This window comes from Bombina bombina, chromosome 3, assembly GCF_027579735.1.
Source record: "Bombina bombina isolate aBomBom1 chromosome 3, aBomBom1.pri, whole genome shotgun sequence".
In the NCBI taxonomy this organism is placed as follows: domain Eukaryota; kingdom Metazoa; phylum Chordata; class Amphibia; order Anura; family Bombinatoridae; genus Bombina; species Bombina bombina.
In genome coordinates, this window is record NC_069501.1 from 514,582,266 (window position 1) to 514,597,830 (window position 15,565).

The following is a 15,565-nucleotide window of genomic DNA, read 5'->3' on the forward strand; positions in this document are numbered from 1 at the left end:
GTTTCAGAGAAAGGAAATACATAAATATCAGAAGTTTGACATATTTCTGGAGATTCCCATAACTCCAGAAATTTTGGAAAATCTCTCCCTATCACCACCTCATGGGCTAAATTTGGTACTACACCAACAAAATATTTTAATTTACCACAATGAGTCTCAATCTCCACCTCAGCTGTAGGATATTCCCGTTTATCTCCATGAACACAGATAATTCCCATTTTTTCCCCATAATCTAATACTGCATCTGGTACTAAAGATTTAGCCACTAGTGTGACCATACTTCCTGAATCAAGCAAAGCCCTAGACACTTTACCATTAACCGTCACAGTACACCAATGGGAATCATTATTAACAGAGCTGTTGCTATTAGACAATAGTGAATGTGCAACATTACAGTCCATAAATTCATTTTTATCACAGTCTCTAGCAATATGCCCAACCTCATAACATTTAAAACATCTTACAGGTTGGTTATATTTAAATGTTTCCTTAATTCCTGGGGAAATGTCTCTGGTGTTTTGCCTATACACCTGCTGCTCTCTTATCCCCCTTTATCCCCTGAACAGTCTTACCAGTTCTTGTAGAGCTCTGGGACTTGGGATTGTGGGGCTGATCCGTTGAAGATTGTTGCAAAACTTCTCCTGAAGCTATAAATCTTTCGGCCAATACAATCAACTGATCTGCTGTTTGAGGATCACCTTGATTAACCCACCGCCGCAGGGAAGCAGGTAATCCACGCTGAAACCGGTCCATCACCAGTAGTTCCACTATTTTGGTAGCCGAATTAACCTCTGGTTGCAGCCACTTCCTGGCAAGGTGTATAAGGTCGAACATCTGGGATCTTGCAGCATTATGAGATGAAAACATCCAGGAATGGAATCTTTGTGCACGGACTGCCGAAGTCACCCCCAGGTGTGCAAGGATTTCTGCTTTCAATTTCTCATAGTCACTGGCTTGTGCTGGCTCTAAATCAAAGTAGGCCTTCTGAGGTTCACCACTAAGAAATGGCGCAAGTATACTCGCCCACTCAACTGTCGGCCATTTTTCTCTTTCTGCTGTGCGCTCAAATGCCAAAAGATACGCCTCAACATCATCAGCTGCTGTCATTTTTTGAAGATAATGACTAGCCCTTATTACTCTGGAACCTTGGCTGCCACCAACATATTCAGAGTTCAGTTTTTCTGATATGGCTTGAACCTCTCGTTGCAGAGTTTGTGTAGCACTTTGTTGCTCTTCCCGGGTCTTCCTGAATGTCTCAGCTTGCACAGCAGCCATCTGTTGTATCAACAATTCAGTGTTCTCCTTCTGTGATTTAGCCAGCAGCATAGCACTCTCTGACTGGGCCAAGACCAACTGTTGCAGTGCTGCACTATTTTCAGCAGCTTTTCTGTTAGTCTCCTGCTGTATAGCATTAGAATGGATCAAAGCTTTAATGACTTCCTCCATGTTGCTTGCAGATTATTATGCCCACAGACATACAACGTGGTTACCCGGATTCTCCACCAAGTGTCACAGGAACACTTTTAACCACGGTCTTCTAGGGCACAAATGCAGCACAGGACAGTCCACTGTAGTTTAAAAGGCTTTATTTTTCACAGCAATAACAAACAGGCAGTTCATTTTCAAAAGAGGGAAATCCTTCCTCTGCAGCAAAGTTAAGTACTTTTAAATGTGTCCCAGTACTTCACAGCATTCCACAAGTGCTTTGTAAAAATAATGTCCTTTTACAGTTCACAGGAACAAAAGTCTTTTACACAGTGTAACAAACACACACACCAGCTTCTGTAGCTGTGTAACTCTCTCCCAAGGCCTAAGTGAGACTGCTATTTAAACCCTCACAACTTCTAATTAGCCACACCTGTGATTAGCTGCTGGACAGCTTCACAGCTGTCTGGGATAATGGTCCACCCTCTCTCCAATTATCCCAAACCCCAGGGACCCAGAACACAGTTTATCAACTGCATAATCAAATACACACTCTTTCTCCCTGGGGTTTTAACTGAAAGGAGAAATAGCATGTACAATGCTTGGTCTTAAATATCTTCCATTTATAACCAGGCCTTGCTTTCTGTCACAATATATATATATATATATATATATGAGATGTTATTTTGCTACAATATATATCTATACCTTTGGAAAAGGAAAAGTAGAAGAAGAAGGTCTACAAATACTAATAAAAATAATCAGCAAAATTTAAAAATGCTGACAAATTTGAGTGAGAATACCCAGATTAAAACTAATAAAAAGAAAAACAAATCTAAGAGTAAAAATAGAGTGACCTTCTCTGATACAGAGCCAGAACTACTGATGATGACGGCTCTGTATCCGCCTTTTCTAGCTCTTATGAAGACAGTGGGGATTCAGATATTGGGGACAGTGATGCTACAAATAATTCTATAGCTATTGCAGTAGTTGATCAGGTTGCTTTATGCACCAATAAACCCAATAGTGAGAATTTAGGAGCACAACCAAAGGCACAGGGAGATATGTTTAAGAATCCCATCAAACCTATTCTGATAAATAAACAGACATCTAATAGCAAGCTGCAAAAGTTAATGAGCAGGTTTTTCAGGTAGACACAATGCAAACCAAGGGAGGGGGGCAGAACACGCCTCTACCTCAGAGGGGGAGAGACAAATACTTGCTCAGAAACACAATCATTCCAAAACAATAAAACAGATGGATGTGATTAACATTTCTTCATATGTTCTTAGTGAATTAGAAATAAGAGTATTGAAATTTGGTTTAAACTTTAGTCCCACTAGGAATTTTGATCTCTTCCAGACCATCCTTGATGTAAACAAGTTTGTGCAACAGCTTACTCTTAAAAAACATTATTCAGAATCGGCTGAATCACGTGTAAGCATGGAACCCAGGGATGGTCTGGAAGAAAAACATCTTCTGAACTTTGAGGATACATGCAGTATGTTAGCTTTGAAAACACTAGATAGTACTGACATATTAGATACCCCATATGAACGTGCTAAAGGGCATTTGATCAATACAAAATCAAAGTTCTATCCCTTTCAATCAAGGGGTAAACAATTGGAATTTTTTCACAAACGTGTACTAGAAGATCTTACTGCACTCTCACAAGATAATATTCATACTGAATCTAATCTTACCTACAAAGAAAGGGAAGCCATAAAGTCATTGCAGTCTAACAGCTCGTTGGTCATAATAAATTCTGACAAAAGAGGTAGTGTTGTTGTCATGGATAGAAGTTTGTATATATCTGAAGCACAACGACAGTTGAGTGACTGCAATGTATATGTAGAGCTTACCTCTAACCCTACTGTTAGGTTCCAAAGGGAACTTATGTCGCTTTTGGACGATGGTGTGGAAGTAGTCATTTTGGACAAAAAAACAGCTATGGCAATAAATGTCAAAGATCCTGTTTTGCCTATTTTCCACCACCTTCCAAAGGTACAGAAAGGCTTAGAAAATGTGAAGGGCCGCCCAATTGTTGCAGGGATAGGTTCTCTTCTGAAATCTATGTCTGAGTGGCTTGATTTATATCTACAGCCCCTTGTGAAAAAGCTACCTAGCTACATCAGGGATACAACAGATGTATTAAGATTAATGGAGACAAATGATTATCTCCCCAACCAGAAATGGTTGACCGTAGATGTGGTCTCCCTATATTCGGCGATTCCACATGAAAAGGGGCTTGAAGCCATCAATTTCTTTTTGTACACTGAAACCGATTTGAGTGAGGCCTACAAAAGTTATCTGGTTAAAGTGGTTGAGTTTCTTCTTAGCCATAATTATTTTATGTTTGAAGGGGTTTTCTTTCTGCAAAGGCGTGGGACAGCCATGGGGGCCAAGTTTGCGCCCTCATATGCCAACCTGTTCATGGGTTGGTGGGAGCTGTTCCACATCTTTGCGGATGGGAACCCCTTTATAGATCACATTTGCTTTTACAGAAGGTTCATAGATGATCTCTTATTTATCTGGCAGGGAGATGAAGCATCTATAGAAAGCTTTGTAAAATATCTTAACATAAATAATATAGGCATTGAATTTACCCATAATTGCCACATGTCAAAGATCGTTTTTCTGGACCTTTTGTTGACCTTCAATGGAGTAACTAAAAAGGTTAACACCTCACTACATTGTAAACCGATTGCAGGCAACTGCCTCTTACATGCAGATAGTAACCATCCACAGCATGTGTATAAAGGTATAGTAAAGGGGCAGTTTCTTAGGGCAAGAAGGAATTGTAGTCTGGATTCAGACTTTGTAAGGGAATCTCAAGATTTAGTGGTACGTTTTGTAGAAAGAGGCTATAGTAGGAATATGGTTCAAAAGGTATCCAAAGAGGTTGCTACTTTGGATAGGGAGCAAATGCTCAGTAAAGGCAAACAGAGACCGGAACGTAAAGGTCTAAAATTTGTTACTAAATACTCAAATAAATTCTCTGAAGTTTGCAGTATAATCAAAAAATATATGCCCATTGTTATCTATCTGGTTGAATGCTCGGACACAGACAACAGTATGTTGGATTAAATACTAGGGACGTACGTACTAGGATCAAGGAACATCTAGGGTACATCTCTAATGACATACATTGCTCAGCACTCTCAAGACATTTCATTGAGATACATGGGCAAAATGTTGACACTTTTAAGTGGAACGCGATTGAAGCAGTTTGCAAGCCACAAAGAGGTGGCAGCAAACAAAAAATTCTCAAAAGACAGGAAATTTATTGTATCCATAAATTAAAAACATTGGTTCCATATGGATTCAATTCACAGTTTGATGTGATAAATTATTGAGAATTGTTACGGTTGCCTCCAGGCTGGCTGGAAGTTGGACCGTAGAAAAGGATGCTCCTAGCGCTCACCAAAGGAGCAGCAGCACCGTAGTCACTCTATAACTGCTGCGTAGCCACCATAAGTAATGCAGACTCTATGAACCACCGCTGCTGGGCTGGTATCTCGCCGTCTGCTTTGCGCCCTGGACCTACGACCAGGCTCCAGTAGGTGAACCTCTTCCTTCTGTAGCAATCCCTGTAGCTAAGGGAGTATGAAGAGCATAGCAATCCCTGTAGTGATTATAAGCTGTCCCCTACAAACATGAGTCAAAGCTGCAAGTTAGAGGGTCAAAAATAGGTCTGATGTGCTGGAGCACACAGCCTCCTTTTTATTGAGGTTACATGCAAACAGGACACTCTCAGGGGGAGGCATAAAATCCCCCATCACACATTTGATATTAGATAGAGAGACACTCCCTTTGACAGGCCACAACATTTACTTCAGCAGATAACATTACACACAATAAAACAATGCAGTCCACCTTATCAATACTAGAAGTCTGATTAGACAATGGGAATGTTTTATCACTAAACTTAATTAGAGCTGATCCCAGCAAACTTGTATTTAGAATGCTTCTTGAAGCTGAACAAAGTTATCTCTGTAGTTCTGACCGAAGGGTCTGTCACATAGCACTTAATGGCACACAATGAAACTGAACCAAGTGGGAGAAAGCCAGGGACAAGTCATTTCACAGGTCTGGGGACATAGTCTTAAAGGGGCATTGTTCACCAAAGTCACAATATGTCCCCAGACGGTTCTTAGAGGGCCATACACACCCAATAAAAGTTAATATGTTTTCAGGGGCACAATCTTCCAGGGGCCATAGTCATGTGGAAGGAGGCTGGCAAATAGGCTTCTCCAAAATCCAGGGAAGCAGGGCAATTTTCCATTTAAAGGGCCAGTTACAAATAGCAGTTTGTAACATATCTCCCCTTTTGGAGGGAGACTAACCAGGCACCTGACCTTCTGCCGGTCAGTGCCTAAGTTAGTCTCGCAACCCACCCACAAATAATCGTTAGCAGCACAGTAGCCCCCCCACAATAAGTAGTACTGGCCTGTAGGTTCCAGGTTATAGGATGAAAAGGTAGCATCCTCTGCCTTCCTGGCGCAGCTGGGCAAATAGCTGATGGTACTTGGGGGGCAGAGGCCAGCGGCACTCTGCCCTGGTGCCAGTGCTTCTGCTGGGGTGAGGGGTTTGCAGGCCAGTCCTGTAACAAGGGGGTCTGTAGGGCAGAGGCCAGCAGCGCTCTGTCCTGATGCCAGCTCTTCTGCTGAGGGAATTGGGACATAGTCCTGCCCGGTGGCAAAGGGAACGTGGGGGTCAGTGGGGGTTAACATCTCCACTGTTAACCCTGGGCCCAAGTTAGGAGTTAGCTGGGGAGGGGGAGATTGGCTTACCTCCTCCTCCTGATACTCCGGTGGCCGTTGGGAAGGGAGGTCGATGCTCTCCGCTTCCTGTGGAACATGCTGCGGCTGGGGAGAGAGACCGGTTGTCTCCTCTCCCTGGAAGGCACACTCCGGCTGGGGAGGGAGGTCGATGCTCTCCCCTCCCTGTAGCTGGGTCTGTCGCTGGGGATCTGGGCCGCCTGCCCAGCATCCCTGTAGGGCCGGTAGAGAGACTGCGGTCCCATCTCCACCTGCCTGCTGGGGGTCCTCCCAGGACCAGTCTATGAGGCCTGCTGCCTCTGGTATCTCTGGTTGGGGAAGGAGACTGGTTGTCTCTTCCCTCTGCACAGTATACTGCCGCTGGGGAGGGAGGTCGCTGCTCTCCTCTCCCTGTGGAACATGCTGCGGCTGGGGAGAGAGACCAGGTGTCCATACCCTCAAACTCCACAGTTGGCGCTCAAAGGCTCGTGCCGCTTCGTTCTCAGTAGCCAATTCCCGGATGAGGCGACTGACTACCTCCTGTGCAGGGTCTGGACCATATCGGACTAGCCGCCTCTTTACCTCTGGAACGAAATCAGCGCCCTCATAGCGACGGATCAGGTTGAGGTGCTCTTCACAGGGTTCTGACCAGTATCTTGTCAGCTCCATGCTGCTGTAGGTAGGGACGCTGCGCAGTGGCTAGCGTTGCCCTCAATAACTTTCCTACGATACCAGTGCTGTTGTGGTGCTGCTCCTTGCGCTAGGACGCCAATCCCACCGCTGCCGCCAAATGTTACGGTTGCCTCCAGGCTGGCTGGAAGTTGGACCGTAGAAAAGGATGCTCCTAGCGCTCACCAAAGAATCATCAGCACCATAGTCAGCAATCCCTGTAGTGATATTAGCTGAAGCTGTCCCCTACAAACATGAGTCAAAGCTGCAAGTTAGAGGGACAGAAAATAGGTCTGATGTGCTGGAGCACACAGCCTCCTTTTTATTGAGGTTACATGCAAACAGGACACTCTCAGGGGGAGGCATAAAATCCCCCATCACACATTTGATATTAGATAGAGAGACACTCCCTTTGACAGGCCACAACATTTACTTCAGCAGATAACATTACACACAATAAAACAATGCAGTCCACCTTATCAATACTAGAAGTCTGATTAGACAATGGGAATGTTTTATCACTAAACTTAATTAGAGCTGATCCCAGCAAACTTGTATTTAGAATGCTTCTTGAAGCTGAACAAAGTTATCTCTGTAGTTCTGACCGAAGGGTCTGTCACATAGCACTTAATGGCACACAATGAAACTGAACCAAGTGGGAGAAAGCCAGGGACAAGTCATTTCACAGGTCTGGGGACATAGTCTTAAAGGGGCATTGTTCACCAAAGTCACAATATGTCCCCAGACGGTTCTTAGAGGGCCATACACACCCAATAAAAGTTAATATGTTTTCAGGGGCACAATCTTCCAGGGGCCATAGTCATGTGGAAGAAGGCTGGCAAATAGGCTTCTCCAAAATCCAGGGAAGCAGGGCAATTTTCCATTTAAAGGGCCAGTTACAAATAGCAGTTTGTAACAAGAATAAAACACTTATGACTATTAATTAGGGCAGGTAATAGATTATAGATAATATATATATTTTTGTACCCATTAGGTGTGTATTATTATTATATATTTATTCAATTACAGTGGGAGATATTTGACTAAGTACAAAAAACTGGTTTATTATTGCTGTAATGAATATATCTCTTTTAAAAACACACTCTAAGGAAAACATACATACATAAAGATGTATATATTCTGAAAAAATAATCTAAATAACACATAATAGGTACCTATAGGGTATATGTGAAATATACACTGATATCCATCATCAGTAATCGAAGGGGTTACTTAAAGGTGGTCACCTTATTATGTTACTAATTAGGTTCCTGTTCCTGAATAAATATTAAACAACTTAAGTGTGTGTATATGTCCCTGTAAACTAAAATAAAATAACAATTCACCTTTGATAATCAACGAATATAAATAAATGTTCGTATTAAGATAACACTTGTACATAATATATTAGTAATGTAATAATTACAGTTGGTATTGTAATGACTAATTGAAATTAACTGTGTTTTTTTTACTAAGGGGTGGAGTATTACCCAATAAAAGCACACCCTCTGAGAAGGAGGGATATGTCTATGATTACGGCCAGACTGGTCGAAACATGTTAGGCTGTGTTCACTAATTTCGTTTTACTGGAGACTTTGCTGCTTAGGGTCTTTTTACCTTGACACACTTTGTGCAATAAAGCTTGGATTTTTTACATCTAAAAAGGACGCCTGGAAAATTTTTTTTCATTTCTTGTTCGATATATATATATATATATGATGGTATTTTGTTACAATATATATCTATACCAATATATATATATATATATATATACATTATTATATATAGGTATAGATATATACAGATCTAAATACATAGAACATGTTCCCTATGTGCAGAACACAGTATAACTCTTTATTAAGTATGAATATTGCATACATATGCTTTTACATGTTTTCATCTACTTAACTCCAAAGGGCTCCAATGTACTTATATATATCACTATATTTGTGTACATATGTATTTAAGTATTTATATGTGTATATATTATTATTATTATTATCAGGTATTTGTAGAGCACCAACAGATTCCTCAACACTATAAACATAGGCGGTATATAAGATAACATTTATAGGGATCAAATGGGTAGAGGGCCCTGTCGAGAGTGGCACTGTTGTAGTCAGCTCTTATGAAGGTGATCTACAAACAGCTGGGCTCAAAGGCTTACATGCAAGGGGAAAGCATTAGAGTTAGGAAAGGTTAGTGTAGGTTGTGTGCATCCCTGAAGATCTGAGATATAGGGGGCAGTGCAGTTGAGGGTTTTGTATGTCAGAGTCAGAATTAAAAAATTTTTAATAGTTTTTTATTGACGGTAAACATAGACAAGTCAGTCAGTTTGCTTATTTGACACACACAATATGTATGGCAAGAAACATTCAGCTAGATTACAAGTCTGTGCATTCGTCTTTTAACGCTAAAAATATGGTATTTTCACGGTTAAATCAGCCAATAGGATTTTAGCAGCTCTAATTCCTATTGGCTGATTCAAATCTTTCAGTCAATAGGAATGCAAGGGACGCCATCTTTAATCATGTACCTTGCATTGAAGATTCACCGGATGTCTTCAGGATGGACCCACTCCGCGCTGCCGGGATCAAGATAGAAGATGCCGCCTGAATGAAGATTGAAAAGGCCGCCTGGATGAAGACTTCTCGCCGCTTGGATGAGGACTTCGCCGCCGGGATGAAGATTGAAGAGGCTGTCTGGATAAGGACTTCTCGCTGCCAGGATGAAGATTGTTCAAATGGGACTTCAAAAACAGTAAGTGGATCTTCGGGGGTTAGATTGAAGAGGCTGTCTGGATGAGGACTTCTCGCTGCCAGGATGAAGATTGCTCAAGTGGGACTTCAAAAACTGTAAGTGGATATTCGGGGGTTTTTTGGGTGTTGTTTTTTTTTAGATAGTTTTTTTATTTTGTGGGTTTGGGGGGAGGGGGGTTGTAATGTTAGTGGGTATTTGTATTTTTTTCACAAAAAGAGCTGATACCTTTATGGCAATGTCCTACAAAAGGCCCTTTTAAGGGCCCTTGGTATTTTGGGGGGTGGGGGTTTGTAATACTATTTGGGTTTTTTTGTAGGAAAAGAGCTGTTTAACTTAGGGCAATGCCCTACAAAAGGCCCTTTAAAGGGCCTTTGGTAGTTTGGGGGGGTGGGGTTTGTAGTATACTGTTAGGGGGTGTTTGTTTTTTTTGTAGCAAAAGAGCTGTTTAACTTAGGGCAAAGCCCTACAAAAGGCCATTTTAAGGGCCCCAAAAAAGCAATTTTAAGGACCCTTGGTAGTTTATTCTAGATTAGTTTTTTTTTATTTTGGGGTGAAGTTTTTTTTAATGGGTATTAGAATAGGAATAATTTTTATTATTTTTGATCATTTGTTTGTTATTTTGTGCAATGTGTTTTTTTAGGGGGTGTTTTGGTTTTTTTGTAGCAAAAGAGCTGTTTAACTTAGGGCAATGTCCTACAAAAGGCCCTTTTAAGGGCCCTTGGTAGTATGGGGGTGTGGGTTTGTATATTGTTAGGGGGTGTTTGGGTTTTTTGTAACAAAAGAGCTGTTTAACTTAGGGCAATGCCCTCCAAAAGGCCCTTTTAAGAGCCCTCCAAAAGACCATTTTAAGGGCCCTTGGTAGTTTGGGGGGTGGGGGTTTGTAGTATACTGTTAGGGGGTGTTTGTTTGCTTTTAGCAAAAGAGCTGTTTAACTTAGGGCAATACCCTACAAAAGGCCATTTTAAGGGCCACCAAAAGGCAATTTTAAGGGCCCTTGGTAGTTTATTCTAGATTGGGCTTTTTTATTTTGTGGTGTTTTTCTTTTTTTTTTAAAGGGCATTATAATAGGAATCATTTTTATTTTCTTGGATAATTTTGTTTGTTTGTTTTTTGTAATGGTAGGTTTTTTTATTTTTTGTAATGGAAGGATTTTTTATTTTTTTGAGATTTTAGTGTTTTTTTATTTTTTGTAATGTTAGGTTTTAGTGTAAGGTAGCTTAGGTTTTATTTCACAGGTAAGTTTGTATTTAATTTAACTAGGTAGTCAGTAAATAGTTTACCTAGTTAAAATAAATACAAACTTACCTGTGAAATAAAAATAAAACCTAGATAACTACAATGTAACTATTAGTTATATTGTAGCTAGCTTAGGTTTTATTTTACAGGTAAGTATGTATTTAGTTTTAAATCGGTATTATTTAGTTAATAATTGCACATTTTATTTAGATCTATTTTAATTATGTTATTAGGGTTAGGGTTAATTTTAGGGGTAGGTGTAGGGTTTTTTTAGTTTAATTTAGGTTGTTGCAATGTGGGGGGCTGGCAGTTTAGGGGTTAATAGGTTTATTTGGTGGTAGTTATGTGGGAGGCCAGAGGCTTAGGAGTTAATAACTTTATTTAGTTGTGGAGATGTCGGGGAGCAGCAGAATAGGGGTTAATAACTTTAATATAGTGGTGGCAACGTTAGGGTGCGGCGGAATAGGGGTTAATAACTTTAGTATAGTTGCGGTGATATCGGGAGCGGCAGATTAGGGGTTAATAACTTTATTTAGGTGGTGGCGGCATCGGGAGCGGCAGATTAGGGGTTAATAACATTATGTAGGTGTCTGCGATGTCGGGGGCAGCAGATTGGGGGTGTGTAGACGTAGGGTTTATGTTAGGGTGTTAGGTTTAAACATTATTTTCTTTTTTCCCATAGACATCAATGGGGCTGCGTTACAGAGCTTTTCTTTCCGCGATAGCAGGTGTTAGACTTTTTTTCTGACCCGCTCTCCCCATTGATGTCTATGGGGAAAGCGTGCATGAGCACGTCAAAACAGTGCTTGTTTTTGTTGTGGTATGAGGCGTAAAAGCACCATACTGCACGCACATAGGGGATTAAATAACACAACTTTTGTTGCATTCATTAATTTCCCTATAGCGCTTAAAACTCGAAATCTAGCTGATTGCTTGTTACAATTAACAAAATTTGTCAAATTGTAAAGAAAAGAAAACAATCATAAAATAAAATTTTTGGGAAGCAAACCGCCATACTTAGTCCCTAGTCCGACAGTGCGGATCAGGTCCGCAAGACCTTGCTGAATGCGGAGAACAATACGCTCTCCATTTCAGCATTGCACCAGCAGCTCACAAGAGCTGCTGGTGCAACGCCGCCCCCTGCAGATTCGCAGCCAATTGGCCGTCAGCAGGGAGGTGTGAATCAACCCGATCGTACTCAATCGGGTTGAATTGTGGTGATTCCTGTCCGCCTGCTCAGATCAGGCGGACAGGATTATGGAGCAGCGGTTTCGCCAGAAACACGGTCCCACAAGCTCTATACGGAGCTTGATAAATGGGCGTCTATATATTCATGCACCTTATTTAGCTAGACACTAGAGTTTGCATGGTGTTCTATTATTATTTTCATCAGTAAGAGACTTGCACTCCATTTTTTTTAATCATTTCTATGTTTGGAATGTAAATGTATGTTGGTAGTAACCCTAAAATGAGTGCATTTCTGTAAATCTTTCTCTAAATGTATTGTTCATTAGTTTTTATTTATTATTTGTGCAGTTGGAGATTAGTAACCTTGAGGTCATTTTAAGATTCAATCTGAATCTTTCTCAGAGCATATTGCCCTACAAAGTACATCTACAATAAAGATAAATGGCATATTAAGACAAAAATAAAAGGTAAATGTTATTGTTCTTTTTATTTTAAAGTGCAGACATTAGGGATAGATTACGAGTGGAGCGCTGTTTTGCAGTAAACTGTTTCATGTGTCGGGTTGTGCTGGTATTAGGAGTTGAAAGTAAAAAGTTATCGCTCCAGGGCTAATCTGATGTGCGCAAAAAGGCGAAATTAAGATATATTCACGCGATAACCTATTCGCTCTATAAGTCATTGGAGAAAAAAAAGTGAACACTATACTCGTACGCTAACCCGAATCCCCATAAGCCCTCTACTTCAATAACCCCTAAACCACCACATAACCCAGCGCAAATTCCCCACTACACTATTAACCCATAAACCACCAGCCCCCCAACACAAAGTAACCCACTACACTATTAACCCCTAAACTGCCAGCCCCTAATGCAAAGTAACCCACTACAGGTTTAACCCTTAAATTGCCAGTCCTCCAATGCAAACTAATCCACTACACTATTTACCTCTAAACTGCCAGCCCTCCAACGCAAAGTAACCCACTACACTATTAAACCCTAAACCAACAGCCGCCCAAAGCAAAGTAATGCACTACACTAATAACCCCTATACCGCCAGGCCCAACACAAAGTAACCCACTACACTATTAACGCCTAAACCGCCAGCTCCCCAACACTGTCATTCACTAGCGTCTCAACCCCCCTAACCTAACACCCCCAAAGTTAACCCAAAAGAAACTGACCCTACCTTTAACAAATAAAACCTAACTACCTATACAAAAAATCTAACCTTACCTTTTTAAAAAAACAACAACCTACCATTACTATAAAAAAAACTACCATTACTGTTTTAAAAAAAAAAAAATACCACTACTGTTTAAAAAAATAAAAAACCCTAACCTTACAAAAAATTTTTAAAAAATACCATTACAAAAATTTGTAAAGTTTGGGTTTTTAATTTTTTTGTAATGCTAGTTTTTTTTTTTAAGTAATCATAGGGGTTTTTTTGTTTTTGTTTTTTTTTTTTAACAGTAATGGTAGTTTTGTTTTGTTATAGTAAATTGTAGGATTATTATTTTTTTTAAAGGTAAAGTTAGATTTTTTTTAACTTTCTTAGGTTTTATTTGGGAAAAGTGGAGTTAGTCTATTTTGGGTTAACTTAGGGGTGCTGGGTTAGGGGGTTTAAAGGTTAGTGGGTTAATTTGTGTTGGGGGGCTGGCGGTTTAGGGGTTAATAATGTAGTGAGGACTCCGCAATGATGAGGGCTGGCTGTTTAGGGGTTAATAATATAGTGGAGGCTTTGTGATGTGGGGGTTGGCTGGTTCATAGTGCAGTTTAATGCAACTGTTTCATATAGACAAACTATTTACGCAACCTTTTTATATTTGCATAAAACGTTTGAGCGGTAAATGCAATTGCATTTGCACTATCACATTTACTTTTAACTTGTAATAGGAGTGCACATAACCTCTCAACGCCACCCATAGAAAATACAGGGAGCATAAATTACCGCAAGTTGGCGCACACGAATTTATGATCATTTTCATTGCATGTCACTTGTAATATGAATTTAAGTGTAAAGAACACCTCAAACTCGCCATCGCTTTTACGCTCCTCGTGCTAACCATAACGCTCCACTCGTAATCCTCCACTTGTAATCTAGGCCATAGTGGTTTACTAAACACAAGGTCATCAGGGATTATGATCTGCTTCTATTTTTGCTTAGCAATGAGTATATTGATTAAAATGTTATAAGCAAGGCAATGCTTTTAAGAAATTCTCCTCAGTTAGCTTTGTCATCTATTCACAATCAATAGGCATACGTCAATCATTGTATTGCTGGAAAATGACTTTAACTTGGCATTGTTTGGGATGTGAAAATCGATATCTGTATTACAATACTTTGTAAAATGTCACTTTGCTCTGATCCCTGTATTAGACACAATAGTACACAATATTCAAAATTGAGGTCCGACTAATGACCTATATTGGCATAGTTATAACACGTTTTCTGATGCTAATACCTCTTCCAGTACAATCAAGCACCCTACTGGCTGTATCTGCTTGCACTACTGTATTGTTTAACCAACATATGAAATAATAATTCCCTACTTCTTTTTCATAACAATAAAGTGATTTTTTAAATGTATTAATTAACTCGAACATTTAGTAAAAATGCACTCCTAATAATGCTCTCCTGCTAAAAATTCACACCATTAATCAGAATATATCATAATTCAATATTCTTCCCACTTAGCTATTCTTGGCCCTCATTCCAAACTTTATGAGTTTTCTGTGTGTTTTCTACTCAGTCGGTATTTGGCTTCTTTTTCTATGGAATTACAATCCATTTGAAGCACCAACATTTGACTTACACATTCTATTCAAAATCACTAAATAATAATTATTAAGTGCTATGAATTATATTGTCATCTGCACAACAATTCTCCATATATGATTATTGTATTAGGAAATAATGCAGCCTCAATTATGTTCACAACTCAGGCAGTCATATTGTCTGGAATTGCTATTTAAATGTCAAGCAGAAGTGTTTCCACAAATCCTAACTGTGCTACAAAAGTTCTCCATCAGTTTGTTGGACAAATACATTGAGGCCCATATATCAAGCTCCGATTGGAGCTTGAGGGCCCGTTTTTCTGGCGAGTCTTCATAACTGGCTGCTCCATAACCCTGTCCGTCTGCTCTGAGCAAGCGGACATGAATCGCCACAATTCAACCCGATCGAGAATGATCTGGTTGATTGACACCCCCTGCTGGTGGCCCATTGGCCGCGAATCTGCAGGGGGCGGCGTTGCACCAGCAGCTCTTGTGAGCTGCTGGTGCAATGCTGAATACGGAGAGCGTATTGCTCTCCGCATTCAGCAAGGTCTTGCGGACCTGATCCGCACTGTCGGATCAGGTACGCTAGACGTTTGTTAAATAGGCCTCATAGTGATCAATACAGTAGCACACAAAGCTAAAGGGCTGGATTCAATAACCCATGTTAGGCAGTTTCGGGGCCTGGTAGTTAAGACGAGCCTGTGTTCAAAATTCATTGAGGCTTACTTCACCTATCTTTTATAATCAATC